Raw genomic sequence first — 14,987 nt, 5'->3', positions numbered from 1 at the left:
CACCCCCACCTCTCCAGGCCCACTGGTGGGCCGAGGCCCCGTGGTGGTAGGCAGCACAAGTTCTGCCTAGCCAGCACTACCAGAGGTGGAGGAGATGCAAGCACATTGTGCTCCTCCCCACCGTGTGATAAGTGCTCCTGCCCCAAGCCGCTCGGAGCCTGGCTACACTCACTGGCCTTCTCGGCCCCCACCCCCAGCCACAACGGGCTTCCTGAGGGGCTGGCACTTGATAACATGCATTTTGGGGGCGGGTGAAATGTCTTTTAGCTTGCGTCTGCTGCAGCGAGGTGAGCGCGCACAGCCACAGACCATAACCTCCGCGCACCCTGGATGCCAACGCTGCCTTTGTGCCTGGACATGGAGTTCTCCACCCAGCGCCCTCCTTTCCGCCTCTGCATCGCTTGCCCATATCTAACCTACGCTGATTTAATGGCCGGAGTGTTTCTAATAGCAGTGCGCATGAGGGGCATGCACATCGTGATCGCGCACCCCTTAGTGCTAGCGCCGGAGCATCTAGCCACCCATTTGGTGCCCAGGCTCAACCAGGCCGCGGGCCTTCCAAATGTGTTGCTCTCCCCCTGCCACCAGGCAAGACTGTGCAATATGCTGTGGCTCTGGCCACACAATCAGTCCTCACTGGGCTCAAAACAAAACCTGTCTCTTTCAGATCGGGACCCCGGCACGCAGTGGTCAAAGCGCACATCTTGGGGCTCGGACCCAAGAACTTGCCATGAAGACCTGCCAGGGCAACCCAGTGATTGGGTACCCCTATGCCACGGGAAGTCTTAAACGGGGGGCGGTAAAGGCCCACACTTACTGCATCAAACTCGACGCCCATGGTATCCCACAACCATATAACGCGACCCTCCCCGTGGTCTGGACACAGCGTGTCCAGCGGGGAGAACACGCTGTTCAGTCTTAAACAGCGAGACGGGCAGCAGTGAAGAGGCTGCACAGTGGGTGGGGGAAGGCATTTGAACTCTTGTCCCCCCCCATGGCCAGAAGTGACGCAGCCAGCTGACCCCCTGGTCCCTAGCCCAGGGAGCCTAGTCTGCTGACGGCTGTGCCTTCCTGTGGCACTAAGGCGGCCGCCCTGTTGGATGGTCCCCTACGTTGTTGCTCCCCCCCGGGCATCCTTGGCAGGGTTTGAGCCTCGGGGGTCGCATCCACATCCTGTGATTCTGGGCAAATCACTTAATCTCCCCGTGCCTGAATGTGTAACGTAACCGGTGCTCATGTAAAGCACGCCAATGCCTTCGGGTTGAGTTTGCGCTATATATAATCTGGAAAGAAAAAAAAAAAAAAAAACACATTTCTGTTGCATTATTAAACAACATTATTTCTACAGCCTGTTATTAGAGAGATGGAAGTTCTATTGGAGTTTGCACAAAAACCTAGTGACAATTTAAACCTTTATGGTAAACAGTCGATGGAACGTTGTATATCAGTATACCCCTCCAAAACCCCCAAAATTGATGCCAATTTTCCTATTGCAAATTATGTTTTTATTTAATTTACAGCCTCCATCAACTCATGAATAAAGTCTGGCACATGTGGCAATTTAGTGCAACTTACACTTCCCACATAAATCTCACTAAGACTAAGTGAAGAGAGGAGGAGCCAAGATGGCGACCGGGACGGCAGCGTAGATTCCCGGCTCCGCGAACCTCCGCATCCCGCACGGATATCCTGCATGAGATCCTTATTCTGCGCTACGCGATCGTGTTTGTAAACGAAAGTGGCAACCGATCGTGTGATCCTGAGGTTTCTGACTGCAATACCGCCGGAGAAATCAGCGATTGAACTTTGCGGCCCGTGCGGTCCCGAAGCCGGGACCTCGAGTGGACGCCTTGGCCGGGCGGCAGTTTAACAACAGCGGCCTGTGGTGACTGGGTGGAGTCGGTCCGCCGGAGTGTTGCTCCCCTCGGCCTGCATTTTGCTGTGGTCGCTCCCCCCCTGCTGAGCGCTGCGGACCGAGGACATGCCCGGGTGTGCGATTCTCGGATTCTGTGGTGTTTGCCCCTGCCTTTGACTGTGAGCTGCCCGGACGCCGTCCCTGGTTCGCCCTGATCCTTGCGGGCTGCTCCCGGCTTTCTGCGGGAGCTGGTCCGTGGCGGAGACGACTATTGCCCGTGACCGCGCAACGGTTGCATCTGTTCCTCCCCCAGGATCCTTGTCTTCAGCGACGTGGACCTTGAGGCGTTGGTCCCGGGGTCCTGGCCCCAATACGAGTCGGGCCTTCCCAGCGGCCATTTTGTCACTATGCAGCCTACCATCCTGTCCGCTGGGACGCAGCGGGACTGGGGGTGTGTGACGGTCGGGAGTGTGGCAGAGCGATCGGAGAGAGCTGCCCTGGGGTACGGCGACCTCCTGGAGGCCCTTGGTGCCCTTCATTACTCCTTGGCTCATGGCGCCGGGGTCCTGGGGAGGAAGCTAGATGGTGTGGTATCAGCGTTGGGACAGTGGCGGCATGCTGGTCCACCAGTACACAGTGGCTTTCCACACTGCACACAGGAGGAAGATGTTGCGGCCCCCCCCGCGATTAGTGTACAGCCGGACACTCCGGACAGTATGCTACCGTGTGGTCAGCTAACTGTGGGCTTGATCTGCTCCGGAGGTATTGGACCTGAGCGGAAGATGGAGGCCTTGTCCCGTGCGCGGTCTCTGGCGGCCCAGGGACGATTCCGGCAGCGTGTGTCTCATTCGACTGCTTCAGCCTGTCTGGACCTTGTGTGCAGTGTAAATCCTGGGGCAGCACTGGAAAAGACGCCCCCCCATGAAGCGGTCCGTGCTGATGCTCGGGGACTTCCACCCCACCTGTGTGCGTCGCTTCCCGACTGTTTTTGGACACTCCTGTACCTTGGGACATCGGACATGGTGCTGGGTCGGGGGGCGGGCATGGGCAGAATTGCAAAGAGCGGTCAAGGCTGAGGCTGATCCTTCGGGAGTGGTCACCTAGTAGACAGGCGGACTCATGGTTGCGTGCTCTCATGGTTATTCGCATAGTTGGTGCATAATGCTCCCCACTCCCCCCCTCCTTTTTTGATATGATCAACTTGGTGCTGCTAATTGTTTGCCGTGGGGAGACTTCACCGTGCGGGAGGGAGAAGCCGGGGGTATGTTTTGAAGGCCCTCCTCCAGTTTTATTACATTTCTTCCGCCCCCCCGTCTGGGGGGGCTCTTTCTTACTCCTTTTTTCCCTGTCTCTTCTATATTTCGGGTCTAGTTCCAGGGCGACAGGCACACTGCTGGGGGGTGGGGCCATACTCATTCGCAGAGGTGCAGGGTGGGGGGATGGGGGAGGGGACTCTTTAGTCTTTATCTCTTTTTCCATGGCCTCCTTTTTCTTCTCTGTGTCTTTTTGCTTGTTTTTCTGGGATCAGCGCGGTACACCTCTCTTATCGTGAGTCGCTTGCTCTTAATGTGTGCCACAGTTTCCGGGGGGTTCGCTGGGCTTTAGGTACGGGGACCTGTAGGCGCAACTATCTTTGATATTTCTCCCTATCCGTACTTTCCCGTGTCTGCGCCATTGATTTAATGTATTGCTGCTTGCTGCTTGCGTCTCTTATCCTAGCCCTTATCGCTGTTGGGAAACTGTTTGGCACCTGATCCTACTGTTTTGTTTTATTATAAAATGAAAAACCTTTTCTCTCCTGGTGTCCTACCTGAGCGGCTCATTGGCCGGACTATACTGTATTGTAGACTTTGCTCTCCGAGGTGCCGCCTGTGTTTACACGTGCTTTTATTGTTCTGATTGCTTAGCGGCCGGCCCCGGGGGGTTGTAGGCCCATACGTGTAAATGATTGAAACGTCAATAAAGGTTTTTCAAAAAAAAAAAAAAGACTAAGTGAAGATAGAACATTTGTTAAGATAATACTTTCCGTAATTATGAAAAGGGAACTAGACTCATCACAACATGCATTGTCAAAACATGGGTTATTTCAGTACTTACATTGAATTTAAATTAATTACCAATATAAAACGGGGAATAGGTTAATGTTAGAAATGGGATTTCTGGTTGGCTAAGGCTTGCGCCAAAGTCAGGCAGAAACCACCACTCTAGTCAGGGCTGGGGAGTTACACGCCAAAGATAACCCCTGCTCACCCCCTTGGTAGCTTGGCACGAGCAGACAGGCTTATCCCTGAGGCGATGTGTAAAGCGTTTGCGCGCGCACCCAGCAACAACACCCAAGGCCCACCACAAAGGAAACTCCACACAAGGTATTCTATAAAAATAACCTTTGTATTATACACAACACATTAGATAAAAACACACACTTTACAATGTGCCAACAGGCACGGGCAGAATTTACAAGGGATTATATATACAGGGGACAGGGCCACATGGACCACTGTCAGGAATTAGCACTTTGTAGAAATAGCACTTAGAACGTAGGAATAATGTTTTAGAACATAGCACATACAATCACTGTAGCACTAAAAATAGAACATATAGCACACAACCAGTAACTACTGGTAACCAGAAAGTACCACCTACGCAACCCTAACCACCTTTAGGAATATCACGCAGGGAACTAGGACCTTACTAGTACCACCTGTACTAAGGAGAAAACAACCACCTAAGTATCACTCTACCTGTAGGGGTCTAAGCACATAAACACAGGATGCATAAAATACATTTAGAGGTGTAAAGCACATGACGCATAAACACATTCAGAGGTGCAGGAAAGGAAACAAGAACACACTAGTATAATTACTACTAGTAAAACAATCTCCAATGCATAAACACAGTTTAGGAAGGAGAATATCATAAAGACATTGCGCAGGCGCCAAAGTACATATATAAAAATCACCAGGTACCCTAGGGGAGGGCACAATACAGAAAAACTGTCCCCCAGGCCAACTGGCCTCTCAGGGGTGCAGAAATGCCCAATCCAATAATATCAGGGCGCGACTTGCGCAGGCTGCGCAAGCCAGGCGCACCCTGCACAACCTAAACGTTGCAGCTGCCCACTAAGTGCTGGGCAGCTGTAGGGACTGGGGCCTGGGCACCTCGGGGCCCTTAGAACACTTATGGGAGTCGTTGGAGCCTGTCTGGGCTCTGAATCAATAACGTGCCCCTCGAGCCTCGCAGGCTCTAAACAATAATGTGCCCCTTGAGCCTCGCAGGCTCTAAATAATAATATGCCCCTTCGTTGGAGTCCGCACAGGGGACTCGTCAACAATTAATGCCCCCGAAAGCGTGGGAGCCTCGTGGGCTCTGCACCAACTGTGCCCTGTTGTTTGGAGTGCACTAGCGCTGTCCGCCGGCACACAATGCCCCCAACAATTGGATTGGAGCCCCACTCACCGGGACTCCTGCAGGGGCGTCTCACTCATGGAGGCAGCAGCATGCACGGGGCTCACTTCTTCGCTGGCAGGCTCCCGCTGAACCTCCTGCTCCGCGTCTCCTTGCTTCGGGGCCATACGCGAGGATCCCACCGTCACCGGGGAGCCTCGCTAGGACCAGCGACACTTCTTGAGCTTCTGACTCGGCCTTGGCACTGGAGCGCGGGGTAGGCTCCCGTCAGCTCCTTCCTTCAGTACCGCGGCCTCCCTCAGTCACGGCGTTCTCCTGCACCGGCGAAGGCGAGGTAGGCTCCCGCCCTTCCACTTCCGGTTGTCCCGGAGGCCCGCCCTCGGCCGCCTGACTTCCTGTGAGCCCGGCCGCGGCGGTGATTTCAAAACTCGGCAATAAGAGGGGTAGGCTCCCTCTGCAGGTGCGATATACGGCGGGGTGGGCACCCGCCGTAAAAATAAACAAATAAGCGGGGTGGGCACCCGCAAGCACACCACAATGCGGGGTGGGCACCCGCCAATTAAATCACGGCAAATAAGCAGGGTGGGCACCTGCGACAGCACCAGTATGCGGGGTAGGCACCCGCTATCAGAAATAAAGCGCTCCTGGCGCTGAGGGCAGAGGTGGAAGCGCTTTCTGCGCTAAAGTAGAGTCCAGCGCTCCCAGGCGCTGGAGGCTTCAGCAAAAGTCCCAAATCAAGTGCTCCTAGCGCTGAAAGTCAAAATGAAAGCGCTTCCAGGCGCTTTGGGGGGAATAAAAGAAAAAGAGAAGGTCCAGCAAAGTTTTAGGAAGGGGGCAAGGCTGGGCCAGGGGCCAGCTCACTGGGCCCTCCAGGGCAGGGAGGCAGTCCCAAGTGGCGGTTCCTCCTAGCCTCCAGCAGCAGCAGCCCCCTCCTGTCAGGATCCAAAAAGCAGAACAGTTTGTGGGGACACAGCCCCATTTTTATACAGCAAACCCCTTTGTTCTGGGTTCAGGGTGAGGGGGAAAACCAGTCGCAGCTGGTTGGGGAGCACCCTTGATGTGCTCAGCCCCTCACTCTATTCACTGGCAGGGCTAGGGTCGTCAGTCGCACCACAGGGGGCGGGGCCAGCATTGTGTGTGGAAAACCCTGTCCTATTCAGGACCCAGGTGTACTCCTCCCACCCATCTAGCTGCTGATCTCCCCATTCACCACTGGGTGACTCATCCTGACTCTGGGGAATCCCTAGCCCGTCACATGACATGACCAGCCAATCACGCGACAGACACACTGCACACAGAAGTGCCCACCTCTAGAAGTGGCACTTCCACACTAGGTACACGCACGCCGCACACATCATCGCGCAGCATTCACTCCCACGAGTCCGCACATACCAAACTCGGGCCTGCACACCCCACGCATCAGGAACTACTAGGGACACATACATTCCCCATGCATTCCTATGGGAGGGCAGGCCTATCTCACCACATGCACTCAGAGCACGCACGCACTTTACCCTGGGACACAGGGAAAGTGCGCAGGAAACCAAAAAATAACCACACCAAGTCATCAGTAAAAAGAAAAAAAGTTCAGGGGTGAACCTGCCAGAAGGGCCAAGTCCAACACAACCCCCTTCCAGCCAAAACGCAGGGCAGCCCAATCACCACCGTGATGGACTTCCCTGCTTGGGGCGATAGAACACGGACGCGGGCCCGCAACTGCAGGGACACCCTCCGGTTCTACGCCACGGTGAACCCATGGAATTCTTTCTAACACCACTGTCTGGACCAACTGGGCTACCCCACTGGTACTCCCAAGCTGTCCGCGGCCAAGACCAGGCCCTAGGCCACCCAGGTGCCACTGGTCTTTGCCTAACCACAGAGTGGGGGGTAGTAACCCCTGGCACATAGCGGCCATTCTCCACTCTTCCTCTCTGAAAGACAGGACTAGACTGCCACTGGTTCTCCAGCCTAGGGTCTACACCCTCAGGCGGACCAGGAGTCTCAGGGAAGGCTCTCCTCCCCCTACCTCTTCTCCTAGGGTTCCTCCTCCTCTGGCGAGGGGTACACCTAGAACGCCATTCCAACCCAGGGTTTAACCCCTCAGGTTGTACCGGGGGCAGAGGTGGGCTCTCCCACCCTCTGCACCCCCTTCCAGAACCCTGCTCCCTACCAACTGGGGCGGTACCTCTGGAAGAAGAACTGGTCGGGACGCTGATTACAGACGTCCCACCCTTCAGGTCAGGCTGATCCCGAACCTGGCCTTCCAACCTCCGGCCTAGAACCTTTGGTGGAATAATTGCCTGGCACTCCAGGACTCCTGGGGATCTCCACTCCATCCCCCTGAGGCTATCAAATGACACATATGTCGAGCGACTGTCTGTCTGGCGCTGATCTCCCGTCCCCTGTCCACCTGACAGTGCGCGGAGATCCCCCAGAACAGAAGTGGTGTCACCCTGGTCACTACCCGGGAACCTAGCCCAACTGGGAAGTCCCTGACCCACCGGCTCTTCCACTGGGGAACTCATCCCCCAATCACTCACGCTGGACTCCTGTACCCTCCCTACCGGAGCGGTACCGCCAGACTCCAGAACCACAGGAGCCCTGGTTACAGGTTCTCCAGGTCCTCCACTCACTAAGAGATCTTCCTCAAGTGGACTAACAGGACAGCCTAGGTCCCCAACTTGGTGTTCCCTCATGAAACCATCCAAGTCCTGAGGCAGGGTTTCGGGCGTCTGGGGACCCTCGGTCACCCCCTCACTCCTGCTCCACTGAGCCAGGCAGTGAGCCCCTACACCCTCCTCGCTATCCTGGGACCTAGCTGGGCTACACTGAGCCTCCTCCACCACGCTGGGCTGGAGGATCTCTGACCCACTATTGTTGGAATCACTCACTAATGACACTAGAGAACCTCTGGCCCTTTCCCAGCGGTCTGCTTCCTCTGCAAGTTCAAATGGACAAAAAGAGTTATACCTCAACAGGTGTTGGCGCAACCCTGGAGAACAACTACTGAGCATCTGCTCCTTGATAATCATATTTAGTACTCCATCCAAATCCTGCTCCGGGTTAAACACCAACCAGTGCACCAGGGCATCATGACATTCCTCCACAGCCTCCTCCCAAGACTGGTGAGACAGCTTCTTACTGCCCCTGAACTTCAACCTACATTCCTCCTCTCGGGAACAAGGTACCACACTCGGGGAACTGGGACTGGGACTCTCTATACTGCACTTTATATTGCTGCCCCCCCTGGACTCCACCCTCACTGGGGAATCCAGAAAACTACCACTGCGCTCAGGGGTCAGGGAAAGGGGTGAGGCGCTATCTTCTACGCTGGACCCAGCAAGGGACTCCCTACCTACGGGGTCCTCACTCTCTACTGGCGTCCAGGTACTGTCATCTTCTTCTGAGTCTTCAGGGCTCCCCACAGACCCACCACCCTCCAGGTGTGAGGCCCGGGCCCTTTCTTCCTCACTGCGCTCACGTTTCCATTCATCTGCTTGCCATCCAATCATGTAGTTCCTCAATTCGTACACAGTGTCTGACTCTCTCACCCCTATGTTTCTTTCTCTACAGAACCTTTCCAACTCCTGCATACTGTAATAAACTAGATCACTGAGATCAAAAGCAGGCTCCATTCTGGCAGACGTTCTAGAGAAAAGATCACACAGGGAACCTAGGGGTCTGAGTTTAACAGGAGTACACAATTCACAAAAAGATTCAGCAAGCTCTCTAACCCAGAGAACTCACACTCACTTGCCTAGTGCCACTCACCACTCATCCACACACAACCCTCCCCTCGGACTGGTAAGGCAGTTTCTACCACCCCTGATTCCTCAACCTGACCACCACGTGACACAGGTACCAACTCTGGGCGCAGGGCGGGGGACAAATGTACAGGACACTATTACGCTGCCACCACTGGATCCCACCCTCTGGTGAATCCAGAAACACAATGCACTAAGGGGGATGATCTACCCTCCCGAGCTAGGGACACCTAACTCACAGTGCACAAAAACACATTTCCAAAGAAATGACAATTAAAAACAAACTTAGAACAATAATCCCTATACCATGTGATTTATCTAAATGCAGAGTTTTGTAGTGTGGCCAGTTGCCGCTGCGGTACAGCGCAAACGCAAGTCCAAATCCCACCGCTGATCACCAATGTTAGAAATGGGATTTCTGGTTGGCTAAGGCTTGCGCCAAAGTCAGGCAGAAACCACCACTCTAGTCAGGGCTGGGGAGTTACACGCCAAAGATAACCCCTGCTCACCCCCTTGGTAGCTTGGCACGAGCAGACAGGCTTATCCCTGAGGCGATGTGTAAAGCGTTTGCGCGCGCACCCAGCAACAACACCCAAGGCCCACCACAAAGGAAACTCCACACAAGGTATTCTATAAAAAATAACCTTTGTATTATACACAACACATTAGATAAAAACACACACTTTACAATGTGCCAGAATTTACAAGGGATTATATATACAGGGGACAGGGCCACATGGACCACTGTCAGGAATTAGCACTTTGTAGAAATAGCACTTAGAACGTAGGAATAATATTTTAGAACATAGCACATACAATCACTGTAGCACTAAAAATAGAACATATAGCACACAACCAGTAACTACTGGTAACCAGAAAGTACCACCTACGCAACCCTAACCACCTTTAGGAATATCACGCAGGGAACTAGGACCTTACTAGTACCACCTGTACTAAGGAGAAAACAACCACCTAAGTATCACTCTACCTGTAGGGGTCTAAGCACATAAACACAGGATGCATAAAATACATTTAGAGGTGTAAAGCACATGACGCATAAACACATTCAGAGGTGCAGGAAAGGAAACAAGAACACACTAGTATAATTACTACTAGTAAAACAATCTCCAATGCATAAACACAGTTTAGGAAGGAGAATATCATAAAGACATTGCGCAGGCGCCAAAGTACATATAGAAAAATCACCAGGTACCCTAGAGGAGGGCACAATACAGAAAAACTGTCCCCCAGGCCAACTGGCCTCTCAGGGGTGCAGAAATGCCCAATCCAATAATATCAGGGCTCGACTTGCGCAGGCTGCGCAAGCCAGGCGCACCCTGCACAACCTAAACGTTGCAGCTGCCCACTAAGTGCTGGGCAGCTGTAGGGACTGGGGCCTGGGCACCTCGGGGCCCTTAGAACACTTATGGGAGTCGTTGGAGCCTGTCTGGGCTCTGAATCAATAACGTGCCCCTCGAGCCTCGCAGGCTCTAAACAATAATGTGCCCCTTGAACTTCGCAGGCTCTAAATAATAATATGCCCCTTCGTTGGAGTCCGCACAGGGGACTCGTCAACAATTAATGCCCCCGAAAGCGTGGGAGCCTCGTGGGCTCTGCACCAACTGTGCCCTGTTGTTTGGAGTGCACTAGCGCTGTCCGCCGGCACACAATGCCCCCAACAATTGGATTGGAGCCCCACTCACCGGGACTCCTGCAGGGGCGTCTCACTCATGGAGGCAGCAGCATGCACGGGGCTCACTTCTTCGCTGGCAGGCTCCCGCTGAACCTCCTGCTCCGCGTCTCCTTGCTTCGGGGCCATACGCGAGGATCCCACCGTCACCGGGGAGCCTCGCTAGGACCAGCGACACTTCTTGAGCTTCTGGCTCGGCCTTGGCACTGGAGCGCGGGGTAGGCTCCCGTCAGCTCCTTCCTTCAGTACCGCGGCCTCCCTCAGTCACGGCGTTCTCCGGCACCGGCGAAGGCGGGGTAGGCTCCCGCCCTTCCACTTCCGGTTGTCCCGGAGGCCCGCCCTCGGCCGCCTGACTTCCTGTGAGCCCGGCCGCGGCGGTGATTTCAAAACTCGGCAATAAGAGGGGTAGGCTCCCTCTGCAGGTGCGATATACGGCGGGGTGGGCACCTGCCGTAAAAATAAACAAATAAGCGGGGTGGGCACCCGCAAGCACACCACAATGCGGGGTGGGCACCCGCCAATTAAATCACGGCAAATAAGCAGGGTGGGCACCTGCGACAGCACCAGTATGCGGGGTAGGCACCCGCTATCAGAAATAAAGCGCTCCTGGCGCTGAGGGCAGAGGTGGAAGCGCTTTCTGCGCTAAAGTAGAGTCCAGCGCTCCCAGGCGCTGGAGGCTTCAGCAAAAGTCCCAAATCAAGTGCTCCTAGCGCTGAAAGTCAAAATGAAAGCGCCTCCAGGCGCTTTGGGGGGAATAAAAGAAAAAGAGAAGGTCCAGCAAAGTTTTAGGAAGGGGGCAAGGCTGGGCCAGGGGCCAGCTCACTGGGCCCTCCAGGGCAGGGAGGCAGTCCCAAGTGGCGGTTCCTCCTAGCCTCCAGCAGCAGCAGCCCCCTCCTGTCAGGATCCAAAAAGCAGAACAGTTTCTGTGGGGACACAGCCCCATTTTTATACAGCAAACCCCTTTGTTCTGGGTTCAGGGTGAGGGGGAAAACCAGTCGCAGCTGGTTGGGGAGCACCCTTGATGTGCTCAGCCCCTAACTCTATTCACTGGCAGGGCTAGGGTCGTCAGTCGCACCACAGGGGGCGGGGCCAGCATTGTGTGTGGAAAACCCTGTCCTATTCAGGACCCAGGTGTACTCCTCCCACCCATCTAGCTGCTGATCTCCCCATTCACCACTGGGTGACTCATCCTGACTCTGGGGAATCCCTAGCCCGTCACATGACATGACCAGCCAATCACGCGACAGACACACTGCACACAGAAGTGCCCACCTCTAGAAGTGGCACTTCCACACTAGGTACACGCACGCCGCACACATCATCGCACAGCATTCACTCCCACGAGTCCGCACATACCAAACTCGGGCCTGCACACCCCACGCATCATGAACTACTAGGGACACATACATTCCCCATGCATTCCTATGGGAGGGCAGGCCTATCTCACCACATGCACTCAGAGCACGCACGCACTTTACCCTGGGACACAGGGACAGTGCGCAGGAAACCAAAAAATCACCACACCAAGTCATCAGTAAAAAGAAAAAAAGTTCAGGGGTGAACCTGCCAGAAGGGCCAAGTCCAACAGTTAACATTACAGACATGGAACTGTCTGGGAGAACCGCCAAGGACCGTTTTTGGGTAACAAAAAAAAAATGTAAAAATGTCAAATCTATTGTTGTACAAAGGATTATTTGGTCAATTAACCAGCAGCAAACTTGAGGCTTAGCCACCTCATCCCAACGAATGCTCTGTACAACTGGTCTCTTAGCAGGGGTGGTTCATCCATAGGGGTGGAGGAGCGTCCAACCCACCTATGCTGCACAGAAAGCATAAAAAATAAAATGGTGGTAAAATTTGTATAACTTTTTTTTTTCCTCCCCTCCCCCTGGACCTGCGCTTTCTTTGTGCAGCCACCACTGATTTGTCCAAAGAGCTGTTATTACTTGAGTCTGACAGGGTGGTGGTTGAAGTCCCATTTCCCAGTATAGATGACACCTCCGGGTACTAGTGCACATTTATTATACATTTCTAGTTCATTTCATTCATTTCAAAGGCTATTGATTGGCTGGGGATAACTTGCATCTCAAGCAGGCATACTATCCCGGATCCCTAAGCAACCTGGGTGTGGGAGATCATTACCTCCATGCTCTATCTTTGTTTTATCACCAGATGCCACATACCTCAAAGACAAAGTTTCTGGAACCAACGAGGGTAGGAAAATTGTTGCCGAATCCCCAATCTTTCCATTGCTAGCATCGCTCTGGCTTGCGGTCAGGATTACTGTAGGTGTAGCCAGTGATGTCTGATCCTGACGGGACCACCAGTACGTCTACGTCTTTTGCCCCTGGTGACAGTTAAGAAGTCCAGTATTGAAAGCTGCTCTTCTTCAGATTCGATAGCGTTGTTACCTCAGGCAGGCTGCTGCAATTGCCTCTTACAGGTGTTAGTATCTAGTTTCCCTCTACCCATTGACTCATCGCCTTTTCTCCCATTTCTTCTTTCACTCATTGCTTTTTGATTGTTCAATGCCTGTGTTGTAGCCTGCACACCTGGCTGAGCTACTCTAGCTGAGAGAGCTGTCATTGCAGGTAGGGGTCTAGTTTTTGCTGTGTTTGCCCCTCTGCTTGCCATTTTTTCTTTTTACTGCTTCTCTCTTGGAGCGAACGCCACAAACAGCTTCACTGACTACTTCACGGTCTCCGCTGACAATAGAATCAATACAAGGTTTCAGACCACAACGATCTTTTAGAGACCACGTGTAAGACTACCACAATGCGAGTGACCATTACTCCTCTCCCATTTCTCCACCATCACAACAGGCTCCCCCCAACACCTGGATCCATCGCGTTGCTTAGGTATTCCAGCATACAGACGAGCTATCAAGGTGAGGGCAGAGCAGTGAGTAGCGAGGAGAGTTACACAGACACCATCTTGCTCACAGCAGATGGGGGGGGGGGGAAGGGAGTGGGAGAAAAGAGAGCTCCCAACAAGATGGATTGGGACGGAGAGACACTCAAATTAAGATGGGATTATTCAGTGACACAGCTACTTAACCAAGAAGGTGGAAAATCGGAGAAAGCAGTCTTGGACGGCAGGAGGTGCTGGTGGTACAGTAGATTCAGAGCCACCCAACATGGTAGAACCCTCTCCCGCTACTATCTTGTCCTCCATTAAACAGATGCAGGAAGAAGTGAAGCGATAATTGTTGGGCCTGACAAGCCAAAAGAAACTGCAGGGCACAGTAAGGAAGATAATAAATGTACGGATATAGCAGGGAGAATGACAACGATTGAGGCCCACACAGAGTCCCTCGAATCAGAGGTCACAGAATTAAAAATGTACAGGACATCCCAAGATAACCAATATGATGTGGAAAATAAAAAAAAAACAGGAAAATTGGCAAAGAAGAAAGAACTTAAGACTCTTAGGGATACCCGAAGGCAGTGAAGGTTGGGGGGGGGGGATGTGAGAAGATGTGTAATAAATCTTTTGAAGGGTGCCTTTCCAGATCTACCAGGTTGGGACTGGGATAAAGAAATTCAAAGAGCACATTGTTTTCCCCTAATGCTTAAAAATCAGCACGCAGGTAACCAAGAATTACCCTGAGCAATACCGGTACATTTTGGCAATTTTTTGCTGAGGGAATGTGTATATGCTCAGGCGTGCCCAAATGCCAAAAAAAAAAGTTTGAAGAGGTTTGCTATTTTGCAAGACCATACTTTGCTCATGCTACGGTGGAGCACAGGTGGCATCTGAGGCAAATGTTCACACCTTTCCAGAAGCTGGAAGCTGAGGTATGTATACAAAACCCTGCAAAACTGAAAACAATTATAAGGGGTGTACCGGTAGTTTTTTTTCTGAGATTCAGGGCAGAAGTATCTAAAGGAACTGATGGTGGAGGTATGATATTTGAGATAAGGTCAAATAATTTAAGCTTTAAAGGGTGCAGAAAGGAGAGATTTACGGTTTGGAAAGGGGGAAATGAAAACCTTAAGACAAGAGGGGATGGATATCCCAAGGATATATATTTTTTTAAAACTGATAGTGTATGGCTTGTGAATCATGGTGATATTAGGAAAGGTAGTAACAGACAGATCGATCATGAAGAAATTATAAGGTGGGGATTGGCGAGAGTGTTAATACAGACAACCTCACACAGGCTAGGCTTGATTTCCCACATGTTGGGGGAGGGTGGAGGGAGGAGGGGCTTTAGTTTTGTAGGGTGGTGGCACCCAGGGGTTTGGGGGGGGGGGAACAGCCATTACAACGC

At 52.9% G+C, this 14,987-nt stretch overlaps 1 pseudogene; it reads left to right on the top strand.

Moving 5' to 3' along the window:
• The window catches only part of LOC146798328 (uncharacterized), a 28,981-nt pseudogene extending 14,817 nt beyond the window's left edge, over positions 1–14,164 (top strand).
• The last annotated feature ends 823 nt before the right edge of the window (positions 14,165–14,987 follow it).

Source organism: Triturus cristatus, chromosome 9 (assembly GCF_964204655.1).
Source record: "Triturus cristatus chromosome 9, aTriCri1.1, whole genome shotgun sequence".
In the NCBI taxonomy this organism is placed as follows: domain Eukaryota; kingdom Metazoa; phylum Chordata; class Amphibia; order Caudata; family Salamandridae; genus Triturus; species Triturus cristatus.
The sequence above is the reverse complement of the archived record's forward strand: the minus strand, read 5'-3'. Positions and strand labels throughout refer to the sequence as shown.